This window comes from Lotus japonicus, chromosome 1 (genome assembly GCF_012489685.1).
Source record: "Lotus japonicus ecotype B-129 chromosome 1, LjGifu_v1.2".
NCBI lineage: Eukaryota > Viridiplantae > Streptophyta > Magnoliopsida > Fabales > Fabaceae > Lotus > Lotus japonicus.
The window spans coordinates 47,466,017-47,482,031 of NC_080041.1; the positions used below are offsets into that span (position 1 = coordinate 47,466,017).

At 39.8% G+C, this 16,015-nt stretch overlaps 1 pseudogene; it reads left to right on the plus strand.

The window, feature by feature from the left end:
• The first annotated feature begins 216 nt into the window (after positions 1-216).
• LOC130737558 (probable pectate lyase P59) lies at positions 217-5,238 on the plus strand (annotated as a pseudogene).
• The last annotated feature ends 10,777 nt before the right edge of the window (positions 5,239-16,015 follow it).

Consider the following 16,015-nt stretch of genomic DNA (forward strand, 5'->3'; position numbering starts at 1 on the left):
TAAGTGCTTTGTGAGTCCGACAGTTTTTTTTATCTTGAACTGATGCATTATTCCCCTCACCCTTAATTTTAAAATTCAAAAGGTATCCAATTTTACAAAGAGATAAAGATGTACTAAATACAAACCGTTGAGGTGTAAGGCTCCCCGCTTTTCTCTTCCTACGCTTCATCTAGATTCATGGCTGCTGTATTAATCTTTTCCCTCATTCAAGGATTTGAACTTTAAATGTTGTGGACGAATTTTGTGAACCGAAATTACAAGCTAATCACCAAAAGTCACTAGCGAATATATAGCATAGAAACCGAAATTAACGCATATATCCACTTCTCTTGGCAATTGGTAGCTAGACACAAAGATCGATCTTCAAAGGGAACGTAACAACATCGATATGGAAGCTAACAAGTTTAGTTTGGTATTTTTATGTGTATTTTATCTTGCTATATTCCCTATCCTAAGGGCTAACATAGCTCATTTCGACGAAGTCTGGCAGCAGCGATCTCTGGAGGCCACGAAGGCCGCTCATGAGGCTTACAAACCAAACCCTGAAAAAGTTACTGCTGATTTCAATAAGCATGTCCGCAGGTAAGTCCTGAAGTTGTATGTCTCTCTTTTTTGTTGCGGAAATATATGTCTCTCTCATAATTAAGCTATGGTCATATTTTGTGTACCAATATGTTCATCCAATAAGTTTCTTCCCCATCGCTCTATGTATATGAGTTCAACAAAACTTGATTGTTTTACACCGCAAAATTTGTCAAGGTTCATATTGAATACATATATGGTCAATGAAAAACTTATAATGAGACGAAAATCTTGACCTCTCTATTAGATTTTTGGGTAGAGTTAGACCTACGTTTCTTTTCCACCCAGGTATATTCAATATTGATAGACCACCCGTCATGAGTCATTTGTTGAAATTTTTATACCGGCCCGGTAGATGACGAGGATATATAAGAAAATTTTGACAAAGTGCGTGTTCTCCACAATCCATCTTTCCCGTTCATTGACAAAGGCATAGATGATTAAGTAGTTATAATGGTAGCACAATCCTCACATCAAACCCACTAGACCAAAATGCGTGATTTAGGTGGTAGTTGTAGTTCCTAATAGCGACGAAACCACCGTGAAAAACCTTCCCATCAGTTATACAACCGCCATTGTTTCTTCCGTCGCGACTTCACCTAACGTCCGAAAGAGGGTGGCCGCTAACCACATTCAACTTCAAATTCCATAACTTAAATTGTTCACTTTCTGCAATTTAAGATAAATTTAAAATTAAATTAGCAAAAATCGGACTAAACACAAGCATAACGTATAGATTTTTATATCTGAAATCAAAGTGAAGAGATCGAAGAGGAAATCAAGAGGATATCTGATATTTGCAATCGAAGAAAACAATGATGAGGAAATGAAACTCGCCTTGAAGAGAGAGACGTTCAAAGTGAAGAGATCGAAGAGGAAATCAGATTCGAAATCGAGGAGAGGGAGAAGGACGATCACCAAAGAGAGAGATGAACTTGAGGTAAAACTGAAGCGCGATGGTGGTCGAGAACAATGGTTCCAAAGGGAGAGAATGAAGCGTGATGGTGGAAGAACTAGAGCAATGTTCCCCTGTTGGTGCCGAGGTTGAGTACGGGGAAATTTCGCGACGATACCAAAGGGAGAGGATAGGTGAGAGTGAGAATTGAATATGAAAATAGGTTTAGGTTTTTTTAAACTAAAAAAAAAAATTTGCTCGCGGTTGAAACCGATGTTAAAAAAAGTAACAGACTCCACTTGTAACCGCCTCTAAAAAACACTTAGCGGAGGTTAGTTGACAGTTACAAAACTAAATCACGAATATTGTAGTAGTGACAACTATTAGAATAGTAATCATAATCTAAATTCTAAAAGCCCTATATTCTTGTGTTCTGTGTGGAGGAAGGAGAGATTGTCACATGATGTAGGGGTGATATTTTAGGAAGAAGCTTGGCAGGGCCGGCTCAAGGGTAAAACCATCTAAATAAGGGCTTTAGGCCTCAATTTTTTTTTCTTCTTTTTACTAAGTAAAAAAGGGCCCCAATTTTTTTTTTTTACTAAGAAAAAAATGCCTCCAAAAATAAAGTTTACGTTAGCCTTCATTTAGGTAAGAAGGTCTCACTTTAAAGTTTGCTTTAGGCCTCCTTTAGTGTTGGACCGGCCCTAAAGCTTGGAATACACATGAAATGACAAGAGAGACCTAAAAGAAGCTTTAATAACTTCGTGTTGGGAAGTTCTTATTTTATGGGGTGCATATCTTTTTAGAGAAAAAATCATGATATATTCACATTCTCACTTTATTTTCACTTTGCTTTTTATTTTTCTTCTTTTTATCAATTATATCATCCATCATATGTCCTGATTTATTGTAACATGACAGGGCTGTGCTAGGCTCCAGCAGTACAAGAAGGGGCTTATCCGGCAAATACCACGGTGCATGCAAGGCCACAAACCCCATCGACAGATGTTGGAGATGCGATCCAAACTGGGCCAAACACCGCAAGAGGCTAGCAAACTGCGTCCTCGGCTTCGGCACCGGCACAACCGGTGGTAAAGCTGGTAGATACTACGTGGTCACTGATCCCTCCGACGGAGACCTAGTGAACCCTAAACCCGGGACCCTAAGACATGCGGTGATTCAGAAAGAGCCGCTATGGATCACGTTTGCGCGTAACATGAACATAAGACTCAGCGGTGAGCTTCTGGTGGCTGATAACAAGACCATAGATGCGCGTGGCGCCAATGTTCACATCAGCTACGGTGGTCAAATCACGATGCAGTTTGTGAAGAACATCATCATCCACGGGCTCCATGTTCATCATATTAAGAAAGGTGGTGGTGGACTCCTTAGAGACTCGGTGGATCATTATGGGTACCGCACGCAGGCTGATGGAGATGGGATTTCAATTTATGGATCGACGAATGTTTGGATTGATCATGTTTCCATGACTAGGTGTGATGATGGGCTCATTGATGCTATTATGGGTTCAACCGCTATTACCATCTCAAACTGCCATTTCACCGATCATAATGAAGTATGTTTAACTTTTTTTTAATGAAAACAATAATTTTTAAAAAATACTATGTTTAACCAAAATTTTATGGAGTACATTATTTTAGTAGTTGAAGAATGTCAGACAATTCACTTTTATCCCTGAAGAATGGGAATTGTGGGTTTCACCCCTTCAAGACGAAAGAGCCAATCAATTTTATCATTTTCAAAAGCTATAAAAACTATATTGATTGTCTCTCATTTTGTAGGGATGAAAAAGTTAATTCTCATCTTTTAAAGATTTAAGAAACTGTTCTAATATTTTATAGGATCTGGTTTACTCAATTTTTTAAGATAATTAACTTTTTTCACTAAATCAAAATAACAAGTTTTACACTATAATCAGAAGTTATTTTGAGTAATTATTTATGTTAAATATTTTTATGATCATTTAGACAACATGTTTTTTTATTGAAAACAAGTACAAATTAGCTTCTATTTTTAATAACAAACTCTTAATATATATGATTTAATATTTTTATCACAAGTTCAAAAGTATATTATTTTGTTTTAATCTTAGATTAGAAGATGTGAGTAATGGATATGATGCAGTAATATATGGATTTACTTTTCCATGCAGGTAATGTTATTTGGTGCTAGTGATGGTTTCTCAGGGGATAAAATCAATAACTCTGGCTTTCAACCATTTTGGGAAAGGATTGGTACAGAGGCTCCCAAGGTGTAGATGGGGCTTCTTTCATATTGTTAACAATGACTACACTCATTGGCTAATGTATGCCATTGGTGGTAGCCAAAATCCCACCATTCTCAGCCAGGGCAATCGATTTATTGCTCCTCCAAACATACGTTCCAAAGAAGTATGTCGTGAAATTATACTCAAAAAATTAAATTCCTTTTATCCTACAAATTCTTAACAAAATCTTATGTTAATCATTTGGTGTTCATTTTCCTGTCCCTATAATTAAATTATGTTATGATGTTTAAAAACCAATTATATAAGGTTAAAATTGTCGTAGTCATGTCTATATTGCACAATTTTATTGATGAGACATTCCACTTTGTTTGGTAGGATAGAGAGAGATAGAGAAGAGAGAGTAGAGAAGAGAGAAGTTGAGTAGAGAGAAATAGGTAAAAAATAATGTACACTCTGTTTGGTAGAGAAGAGAGAGATAGAGAAGAGAGAGTAGAGAAGAGAGAAGTTGAGTAGAGAGAAATATGTGAGAAATAGAGTAGATTCATAAGTTGTTTGGTATGATAAATCAAACCTTCAATCATCTCTCTTCAATCTCTCTTCAATTTGGAGAGATCAAAAAAGTGGTGGGACCCACCACTTTTTCTCCCCTCTATCTCCCTCCTCTCACCTACCAAACACACATACTTCATCATTCCTCCCCCTAACTCTCTCTTCTCCATCTCTCTCTATCCAAAACTCCCTCTACCAAACAAAGTGTTCCACTTTCAAATGGAGATAGAAGATCTTTTTTTTTTTTGAAAAGCATGGGGATAGAAGATCTTCATCTCGGGGTCAAATAGGTTCTAGCTAGCATGGTTATTGCTCAAATTACAATTGAAGAGACTAATGACATTGAACACTATTCTGTTGTGCTTTTATGAAACAGGTAACAAAGAGAGACTACGCACCTGAAAGTGTGTGGAGGACATGGAATTGGAGATCAGAAAATGATTTGATGATGAATGGAGCCTACTTTGTTCAGTCTGGACAAAAGCTTGCAAAACTTCCAAAGTCAGTAATTGTTGCAAAGCCTGGGAAATTTGTATCCAGTCTCACTCGCTTTGCAGGTTCTCTAAAATGTGTAGTAAATAGACCATGCTGATCCAAACGCAGCTTATTAATGGTAGCTGGAAACAAATAGATGGTGTAACATTAGGAAGTCAAGTGCCAAACCCGAAGCTTAGATGTGACTCTCATGCTTCTGTGGTTCTTCTCTGTTTTATTAGGTTCTCTTTGTTTTTCCTTTTAACTCTGATTACGATTTGAGAAATCAGAAGCAAAGGGAACTGTAGAATAGACTTGTAGTAGAAAGTTCTCTCTCCCGTCCTTATTATCAGATTTAAATAACTACCTCAAGCCTCTTAAGAAATGTAATTTATTTAATTAGTATCATTAATTTTTTTTAATGATACTAATTATATGAGTATATTAACTAAAATTGTTCACAATAATTAATATTTATACTATCCGTAATTGTTTAATACTTCACCAAACATAGGATTGTATTATTAAAACAATATGATAAGTTATACAATGTCTTACCAAACGTTGTAATGTTTTTTGCACCTATATTCCTGTCTAGAACTGACTTGAGCATCATAATATTTTTTACACCTATATATTCTGTCGTTCTCCTTCAACCTCCGCTCAGCCTATATCCACTGTACTCATATATAGGTGCTTACATTTCTATTTTAAGAATATGAGTAATTTTAAAAAGTTAATATACATAAATAATGCAATCCTATGTGTGGCTTAAATGGATTAATTTTTTTTAAAAAAAAGTTATGTGTTGAGCCAGATCCCTCGTCGTTTATTATTATTTTTATCATCAATTGTTCAATAATTTGTAAAATATTTGTAAAAACAAAAACCCAGAAACCCTTCTTCCCCAAATCCCCCTTCCCCAACTCTGGATGTGATTACACAAACACAAATCAGGAAGGTTCTTCCCCAAAACTCACACCTATTCGTCAAATCCATCGAGGAATTAGGGTTCCAAACGACAGCAATGGCAGCTTCTTCTTCCCTCACACCATTGCTTCCAATAGCAAAAATCCTTCTTTCTCTGTCAAACCCTCTTCTTTGTTTCTGTTTGTTGTTTCTGGGTTTCGAAACAGAGATCAATGACAGAGACGGTGGATCCATGATGTAGAGTGGTTATGGCGGCGCTTCAGGAACCCTGGGTTCGAGCTCATCACCGCCTCCTTCAATTCCAGAACGCATCACCGCCTCCTACAACATCTCGATACAGATCAGGAATGCTCCTCTCACCGCCATTATGTCGAACCACTTCTGCCAGATCTTCGCCGACACTCTCTGCCTCGTCGAACGCGTGGTGGTCTGAGGAGATCGCCGTGGTGGTGACAGGGGGACGATGGGCTGGTTGTTAGAAAACTGGTTGTGATAATCCTGGATAAAGTCAAGAATCGTGAGCGTCCACTTTCCGAACAAATTATTTCGACCCTATAATTGCCTGGGTTCACGAAATTTTTTGTTGGGATAATACTTGACAATCAATCTGTTTCTTGGCACAAGAGAACAGATAAAGAAAGTAGAGAGTTCTGTTATCGAATATCTGTTTCTGTATTCGGTTTCTGTTTTTCTGTGTCCCCTTGGACCCCGGTTCGTATTCGCGGTCAATTATGCGTTGACTCACCGAGTGTGCACTCCGCACTAACCTGACTCGATTCCGAGCCTAACGCGTAATTACTACTAAAATACATTGATGATTCTAAAATCACCAACACTGGTCGCGGTGGTCCATCAGCTGCGGTCGACCTTGGAGGTTGAAGGGAATACGGTGGCTACAGGCTGAGGATGGTGGATGTGGCAGAGATTTGAAGATGATTGAAGGGAACAAAGATGAAGCTGATGAAGAGTAAAGTGAAAGGAGAAAGAAGAGGATGATCGAAAATGAATGGGCACTGTTGGAATATTTTTAAAAGGCTAATACATCACAACTTATCAGGTCTTATCCTACCTTTTGATGATGGATTGAATTATACATCATTTTAATGTATAAGGATGGTTTGATGGATAAAGTAATACAATACAATGTAAGCCCCAAACAACTTATAAGCTCATAATGTATTGTATTATCTTATACAATCAGGCCTAATACGGTACTCCAAACGTGCCCAAAGTCTAGAAAAATATTTAACTAGTAAAATAAGTGATGCTTATGTAATGAACGATCAAACATGTATTAAGAAGCATGGTAAGACTTGTAAGTGAGGCACTAAGCCTTAATGAAACTCTTGTATATATAAGACTTGGCTTAATCACATTTTTGGTTCCTTACTTTTCACGATTTAACAGTTCTGGTCTCTCATGAAATTTATTAGCCTACAACGTACCTCACGTTTACTAATTGTTGCAATTTTGATTTTCTGTCAATTTCCATCAAACTTTTTACGGTTTTTTATTAAAAAAATCAATTAAAGAAAACTAGAAACCATAAAATTATTAATTAGCAAATATAAATTGTTCTTCAAGCCTTACTTTTAATTGATTTTATAATTAAAAATAGTTTGTAAGACCAAGATTTGGTCATGTAAGGCTCTATTTTAGTTTGTATTGTTTTTGAGAAAGATTGAATAAAATGAGGGTTTTATTCAAGTTTGAGAAATTGACAGATTACAACTGTCAACTTGTGTGAATTTTTATAGGGTCTTAACGACCTCATTTGGGAAAACGTCCTTCATGAGAGTTGTAGCCCTTTAAGTGTAGAAAATTCTCGAAGTGGAATCAGGTCATTCCGACCCCTGTAGCTTGAGATATTTGAATTTTACCGAGTGTGGTTCTGGCAGTAAAGTGCCAGCGAATTATCTTGTGCATTTTTATTTTAATTCCGAATTTGGTTAGGATATTTAATTAAAAAGAGTAGGTTTTTAATTAAATAAGACCTGGTTAGGGTTTTTAATTAATTGGGTCAAAGGTGATGAGATTTGGGCTTGAAAAGGGAAAACCAAACCCTAGCCCACTTGTGGTTTGCATGGGATTAAGGGGAAAACCCTATTTTCTTTCCCTCATTCAGAACAGAACCTGCACAAGTTTCACATAAGAACATAAAGGGAAAATACAGAAGAGAGAAAAGAGAGAACTCGAGAGAGAGAGCAAGGGGAGCCGCCGCCCAAGCCACCACCAACGCCGTGTAGCGCGAGCGAGAGGAGGACGACGAGGGGGAGAGTTTCGCGAGGAAGAAGGAAGAGAGAGGAACGGGGACAGCAGCGTTCTGGACTTTGTTTTCATCACCAAAGCTTCTTCTTTTCATCAAGTTAGCCAAGGTAAGGGCTGGTCCTAGGATTGGGTAGGTTGTTAGGGAATTGTTGCCATGATTTGTTGTGAAAAGTTTTGTTGTTGGAGGGTTTTGCATGAGGGTTTGGTTATGGGATAGCTTGCTGGACTTTTATGATCATGATGCTTGCTGGATTTTGCCATGAGATACCATGTGTTATTGTTTCACTATTTGCTATTCTTGCCTTAGACCTTGATGCTTTGTGAAGATCCCATGCAATACTTGCTAAGTTTGGCATGAAATTTATTTGTCCAACGTGATGATTGAGATGTGTTAAGTTCTGAAATCTTTTCTTAGGGTGATTCCACATGAATATATGACGTTTTGTTGCTGGAAAATGGCTTTGAAACTTTGCACTTGCATCTTCAAAATTTTAATTTAGGGCAGAAGTGACCCTTCCAGTTTTCTGTACTGGACAGCGGACTTCATGGCCCAATATCACATATTTCTGGTCTTCAGATGAAAACGTGGTAAACAAGGAAGTTATAGATCTTCGAATTAGCTTTCTAGACGTATAGAGAACAAAAAATTTGGTTTAGTAATGAGGTATGGAGATCGGTTTTAGTGACTGATACACCTGCTGTTTTCCCTGTAACGGACAGCGAGCTTCAGAGCCTAATATCACCAAGTTCTGGGTTTCAAAAGAAAACGTGTTAAACTAGAAAGTGGTAGATTTTCGAAATAGATTTCCAGGCATGTATAGTATGTCATATTCGGTTGAGATTTGAGTTCGGGAGATCGTTTTTCGTGATCGCTGTTCCTGCTGTTTTTTTTTTTTAGAAAATGAATATGACACTTGTTTTCAGAAAACTTGAATCTATTGGTTTTTAGGTTGGATGTTTTTCTGAATTTGGAATATCTAATTTACTTGTATGGTATTGATGTATTTTGTTACTCGCTGGATTATTCTGTTCAAGGGTCGCTCATCCAGCTGTAATTCCCTTGGGCGCTTGGATTGTTGTTTTATTTCTGCGACATGAAATTAAGACTCTAGGTTTGACTTTAGAGCCTTAAGAACAAAGAGAAAGAGAATTAATAATGTTGTGAATCGCTTGCAAGTGAAATTAATTAGCGGACATAGGTCAGGTAGACTATGGTCCATGAGAACGATGAGCTTGCACGCGAGGGTGTTTTTGTGGATGAGCCGGTTAGGTCTCCACGTGATTGAGGGTTGTACTGCGGTCCCCTCCGAGAATTGTTCATCTGCGGATGATCGAGATTGGCCAAAGAAGGTTTGGTGGGTTGTGTGATGTGAGGATGCGCTAGTCTAACTGACTAATTGTCATAAAACTTAATTTCATAAGCGAATGATTATTGTGCTTTATGATATATTTATGACTATCTTGTTTGCGACCTGACCCTTGCGCTACTTGTTTATGTGTTATCTGTGGGGGGGTAGATAGTCGTGAAGATAACGACGACGACCCATTCTTGGGAGCTGATACTCCGTGACGAACCACTACTGGATGACGACTACTCTTCAGATAAAGAGGAAGAAGATAAAGAGAAAGAGGCCAAGGATTTGGGTTGGGTTGAGAGACATCCATTTTCTTTTGGGATTGAGAGTACCGAGTTTTGGAAGCATTGAACTATTACTTTATTTTAGTTGGGATATTTTAACTTGATGTAATTTACTTTGAAGTTTTCTTTCGGATATTTATTTCATACTCTTTTCAATGATTAATAAAGCTTGAGGTTTACGTTGATGATTATTTCCGCAAGTTCGAAATGGTTAAGTTTCAAGAATTTTGTAAAATTGAACTTTTGTCACTAATTGAAGATTAATTAATTAAACGACGAAAATTCACGACGTTTTGGCTACTGTGTGACACTCGAGAAATCGATGCGTTACATTGTGGTATCAGAGCTCCGGTTGAGAAACCAGAGCACTAAGGGTTTTGGGCTTACGGATTTCCGAACTCGTTGTGTTTTGTTTTGATAAAGGTGTTTTCAAAGTTCCGCGGTGAGATTTGGGTAGACTTGTTTGCTAAGATGTTTGCTTGGCTGTGAGATTGTCTGCAGTTAGTATCATTGCCGTGATACTTGAGACTAAGTGTTTGATTATGTTAAGATGTTGGAACTCTGAGATCGATTGATGGAATGTCAACCGAAGGAAGAGTGAGCTTTGGAAACCCTTTTGCGCCCCACGGCGTACGCCTGTGTGCGTTTGGGGAGCACTTGTGTTGTTGGTGAAGAAGAAGGATGGGAAGTCCAGTTTGTGCGTGGACTACCGAGAACTGAACAAGGTGACGATGAATAATCGTTATCCGATGCCTCGGATAGATGATTTGATGGATCAACTTCGAGGAGCTGTCGTTTTCTCGAAGATAAATCTGAAGTCGGGTATCACCAGATCCGAGTCAAAGAAACCGATATTCAGAAGACTGCATTCAGAACTCGATACGGGCACTATGAGTATCTCATGATGTCGTTTGGAGTTACAAATTCACCCGCAGTGTTTATGGACTACATGAACAGGGTATTCAGACCATTTCTGGACAAGTTCGTGGTGGTGTTCATTGAGGATATTCTGATTTACTTGAAGAGTAAAGAAGAACACGAAGAGCATTTGCGCCAAGTGCTGGAAATATTGCGGGAGAAGGAGTTATATGCTAATGGCTCGAAGTGTGGGTTCTGGATGAAAGAGGTTAAGTTCCTAGGTCACGTCATATCAAGTCAGGGTGTGGTCGTTGACCCCAGCAAAATTGAATCGATTTTGTCGTGGGAACAACCTAAGACAGCCAGCGACATCAGAAGTTTTGTTGGGCTTGCTGGCTACTACAAACGCTTCGTGAAGGATTATGCAAAGTTGACTTCACCGTTGACTCAGTTGACTAAAAAGAATCAACCTTTTGCATGGACGGAGAAATGTGAAGAGAGTTTTCAGGAAATGAAGAAGAGACTGACTACTGCACCAATACTAGCCTTACCCAAGGAAGGAGAACCATACGACGTTTATTGTGACGCTTCACATAATAGGTTGGGTTGTGTAATGATGCAAGAGAAGAAAGTGATTGCTTATGCTTCGCGACAACTGAAGATTCACGAGAAGAACTATCCTACACATGATTTGGAGTTGGCTGCTATAGTATATGCTCTCAAGATTTGGAGGCATTACCTGTATGGCAGTACGTTCACGATCTACAGTGATCACAAGAGTCTGAAGTACTTGTTTGATCAGAAGGATCTAAACATGAGGCAGCGAAGGTGGATGGAATTCCTTCAGGACTACGAGTTTGCTCTACAGTATCATCCGGGGAAAACTAATGTTGTAGCTGACGCTCTTAGTCAAAAGGCTATACATGTGTCCTCGTTGATGGTCAAGGAGTTAGAACTGCTGGAGGCATTCCGAGATCTGAGCTTGGATGTCAAGCTCGCACCAGGGGAGCTGAGATTCGGAATGGTGACAGTGTCGAGTGGACTCTTGGACGAGATTAAGTCGAGACAAGAGACCGACGAAGGACTGATTGAGTGGCGCAAACTTGTTACTCATGGGAAGGCACCGGAATTCACTATCGGAATCAATGGTCTTTTGCGCTGGAAGGGACGAGTTTGTGTACCCAATGACGCAACTATGAGGCGTTTGATCTTGGATGAAGGCCACAAGAGCAGGTTGAGTATTCATCCGGGAATGAACAAAATGTATCAAGATTTGAAACTTCATTTCTGGTGGCCTGGAATGAAGAAACAAGTAGCTGAGTACGTATCGACATGTTTGACATGTCAGAAGGCAAAGGTGGAACATCAGAAGCCAGCAGGAAAACTACAGTCGTTGGATGTTCCGGAGTGGAAATGGGATAGCATCTCTATGGACTTCGTGACGGCGTTACCCCTAACACGAAGAAGATTTGATGCAATTTGGGTAGTGGTTGATCGATTGACGAAGACTGCTCACTTCGTGCCGATCAGTCTGAATTACAAGGTGGAGAAACTAGCAGAGATCTACATTGTAGAGATTGTTCGTCTGCATGGGGTACCATCTAGCATTGTGTCGGAAAGAGACCCGAGGTTTACCTCACGTTTCTGGGGAGCTTTGCAACAAGCTTTGGGAACCAAGCTGAGATTGAGTTCCGCTTATCATCCACAGACGGATGGGCAAACCGAAAGGACTATTCAATTCTTGGAGGATTTGCTAAGAGCTTGTGTGCTAGATCATAAAGGAACCTGGGATGAGTTGTTGCCGCTGATTGAGTTCACCTACAACAACAGCTTTCATGCGAGCATCGGGATGGCACCTTATGAAGCTTTGTATGGTCGGATGTAACACCCCGATTTCCGGGTGTCACTTACAAACCCATGCATAGTCGGATCAGCCCCAACCATCAATGGTCGTGCCACTCTGCCCGCTATGCCGAAGATACACCCAGGTGTTCTTCGATGAAGGCAATCCCCAACCTTCGTGAAGTATTCCCGTTCTTCACTAGTGAAGCATTCCCGTTCTTCACTATTGGTGAAGCATTCCCGTTCTTCACTGAATGATGCATGATGCAATATGGTTAGCCAAACATCGAATCCTCCTCCCAACGCAAGTGTTTAGCTCAAAACCCAATCTCAAAACCCAAGAGTTTAGTGTCGGTCAATACAACACAACTCCAACAACAAGAGTACTAAAGTACTCGGTGACTTTCAATCATCACCGTGGCTCACCCCCCTGGTGTCCAATAATTCTCCAAAACCCACAACAAAAGTCGACTTTTCCCCGTCTTTCACAATTATTTTTCCCTTTAGATTCCCTATGGTTTATTCGTTAATGAAAACGTTTCGAACTGAATTAGTCAAGTTATGAGTTTATTTCTCGAAGTCTAAGTTTCCCAAAGTCTCTAGTTTTCAAAATTCTATTTTCTTTCTAAGCTTTCCGAAAACCCACCAAAAGCAATTCCTGGGGAAAGTCTAAGTAAACAACAAATGGCTAAGTCTCAAACCCCACGTTTGAACTTGCCTAGGGTTGTTTCCCCAACCCGAAACATCAACTATAACCAGTTCAATGATTCCCCACTCCGAAGTCGCGTCAAAACGCACAATTCAATAACATCTCAACATCATAAGTTATGGAAAACATCATAACATTAATTCATCATCATAACCAATATCAAAGTAACGCATAAGTCGAATTTATCGACGCCTATCATGCAGTCTTAGCTAATAGGTAAGTTTGCCTAACCTCGAGCTGCTCCAGCCTCGTGGTCTAAATTTCCTTCACACGCTTTCTCTGAGAAACCCAAAGTTCCTTCAACTGAACCTCGGAGAAAACAAAGCAGAAATCCAAACAAAATCGATTAGCTCGATCACAATACAACCCATTAACGATAGACAAAGCATTAAAGCTTCAGGATACAACAATCGAGTACGAAAAGACAAGTTTTCGAAAACGAAAAACTCCCCCCCCCTTGCCTAAGCTCTCGACCATAAAGAGAAAAGAGCTCCGGCTCTTTTTCTTCGATCTAATCTGTTTACAAGGTAGTTTTAGGGTAAAACTAAGGCAAAGAAACTGTCGGAAAAATTTTCGGACGATTGGATCGAAATACGGCTATTCAGGGGCGTTTTGGTCCAAAATAAAAGCTCAAAACCTCAAAGTTAAAACTTCGGAAAACAAATTTGACAGCGATGTTCCTAACGACATTTGTAACAACTAATCCTAAAGGCACGAAGTCGGATTGCGACTTTTCGACATTGAAGTTTCGAAATGTGCGCAAAAAGGGTTTTCTAAGCAGTTTTTCAGATCCTTGACAACTCGATCAAAATCGGCGAATATCGGCGAGTGTTCTAGGCTCTTGGGCAAGTATAGAAGATACCCCAAGCGAAAAATCAAGAAAAACGGATAGTTTTACGAAAAGCTCGAAACTTTGAGCACAGAAACGACTAAAGAAAAGCAGTAGAAACGATGATCAGAGGTAAGAATCAAGCTAGTTACCTCGATACCTTGAAGTAGGAACGAACTGCGCGAAGATCGGTCAAGTTTTGGCGAAAATCTTTCTCTCCTCTTCTCCCCTTGAACTCGCGGCCTCCTTGGTGGTTTTGGGAAGATATTTTGAATTTTTCAACTATTTATAGGAAGGTTGAATCGCGGGAAAATGAAAATTTCGTGATTCCGATTTTTGCAGCACGGACATCGGTGAATTCTAAGAGAGATTCTGGCGACAGAATTCCAGAACTCAAAACAAATCTCTACCATTTGGGAAAAATGATTCAAAAGCGGTGTAAGTCAATCTGTCCCGAAAAACTACTTTTTGCTGTGAAGGTCAGACGACAAAACTTCGTTCTGAAGAAAGATTGGAAACATCGAAACAAATCTGGCAACGTGGACGGAAACTTCGTTAAAAGCTCCGAATAGAAAAAGTCTTCATTCAGTGATTGAATTTAGGGTTTTGAAGCAAAGAAATAAGCGTCGTCGGACTTCCGAAAAGTGAATACTATCGTGCGTACAGTCCAGGGTTCCGAAATGAAACACTGGTCGAAGGAAAAATAAAGAGAACTTCTTATTTTCCCAAGGATTTGAAATCTCACTTAAACGTTGCTTTAAAAGCGAAATTAGCCTATTCTGGACACTCTCGCCATAAGGCAGGTGTGCAGACGACTCGCACTAACTCCTAACACAACTATGAAACATTCCTCAAGCAATTCCTGAACTTTCTTCTTCATTAATCTATCTCGAACATCAACTCCTGTCACGCTTACACTGATTCTACGCGTGAGTCGGAAATTAAACTTGTTCTGTAAATCCAGGTCTTACAATACTCCCCTCCAAAAAGAAAGTTTTGTCCTCGAAACTCAGAGTTCTGCGAAAAGTCCGGGATACAGTTCCTTGATCTTGTCTTCCAATTCCCATGTAGCGTCTCCCGTATTGTTGTTCCATATCACCTTCACTAATGCAATCTGCTCCCCTCTCAGCTGTTTCACTCTTATATCCCCAATACTAACTGGCGGTGTCTCAAAGGTCAAATCATCCTTCAGTTTAACGTTGTCTGGCTCGATTACATGAGTCGGGTCTGGAATGTACTTCCTCAACTGCGACACATGAAATACATCGTGTATGTTGGAAAGAAACGGTGGTAGCGCAATCTGATACGCAACTGGTCCAACACGTCGAGTGATCTGGTAAGGTCCAATGAATTTTGGCGTGAGCTTCCTTGACTTAATAGCTCGTCCAACTCCCGTCGTCTGAGTAACTCGTAGAAACACATGGTCGCCCTCTTCAAACTCTAGGGTTCTGCGTCGCTGATCAGCATAACTCTTCTGTCTGCTCTGTGAAGCTCTCATCTTTTCTCTCATCTGCATAACCTTCTCAGTCGTCTGTTGCAGCAATTCTGGCCCAATCAACAAACTCTCCCCATCTTGATACCAACACAACGGTGTCCTACACTTTCGACCATACAAAGCTTCATACGGTGCCATCCCAATGCTCGCATGAAAACTATTGTTGTATGTAAATTCGATCAATGGCAGAAGATCATCCCAGCTTCCTCTGTTATTCAACACACAAGCACGTAGTAGATCCTCTAACGACTGAATAGTTCTCTCTGTTTGCCCATCAGTTTGTGGATGATACGCTGAACTCAAACTCAACTTGGTTCCTAACGCATCATGAAGAGCTCCCCAGAAGTGCGAAGTAAACTTTGGATCCCGATCAGACACAATACTCGTCGGAACTCCGTGTAGTCTCACAATCTCAGACACATAAATCTCAGCCAACTTCTCCACATTGTAGGTAGTGCGCTGACTTGGTCAGACGATCCACAATTACCCAAATCGAATCGTGTCTCTTCTGTGTTCTTGGCAAAGCTACCACGAAATCCATGGATATGCTATCCCATTTCCATTCTGGCACGTCTAAACTCTGTAACATACCAGCAGGTCTTTGATGCTCTACCTTAGCCTTCTGACAAGTCAAACATGCAACTACATACTCGGCCACTTGTTTCTTCATCCCCGGCCACTAAAAATTCAGTTTCAA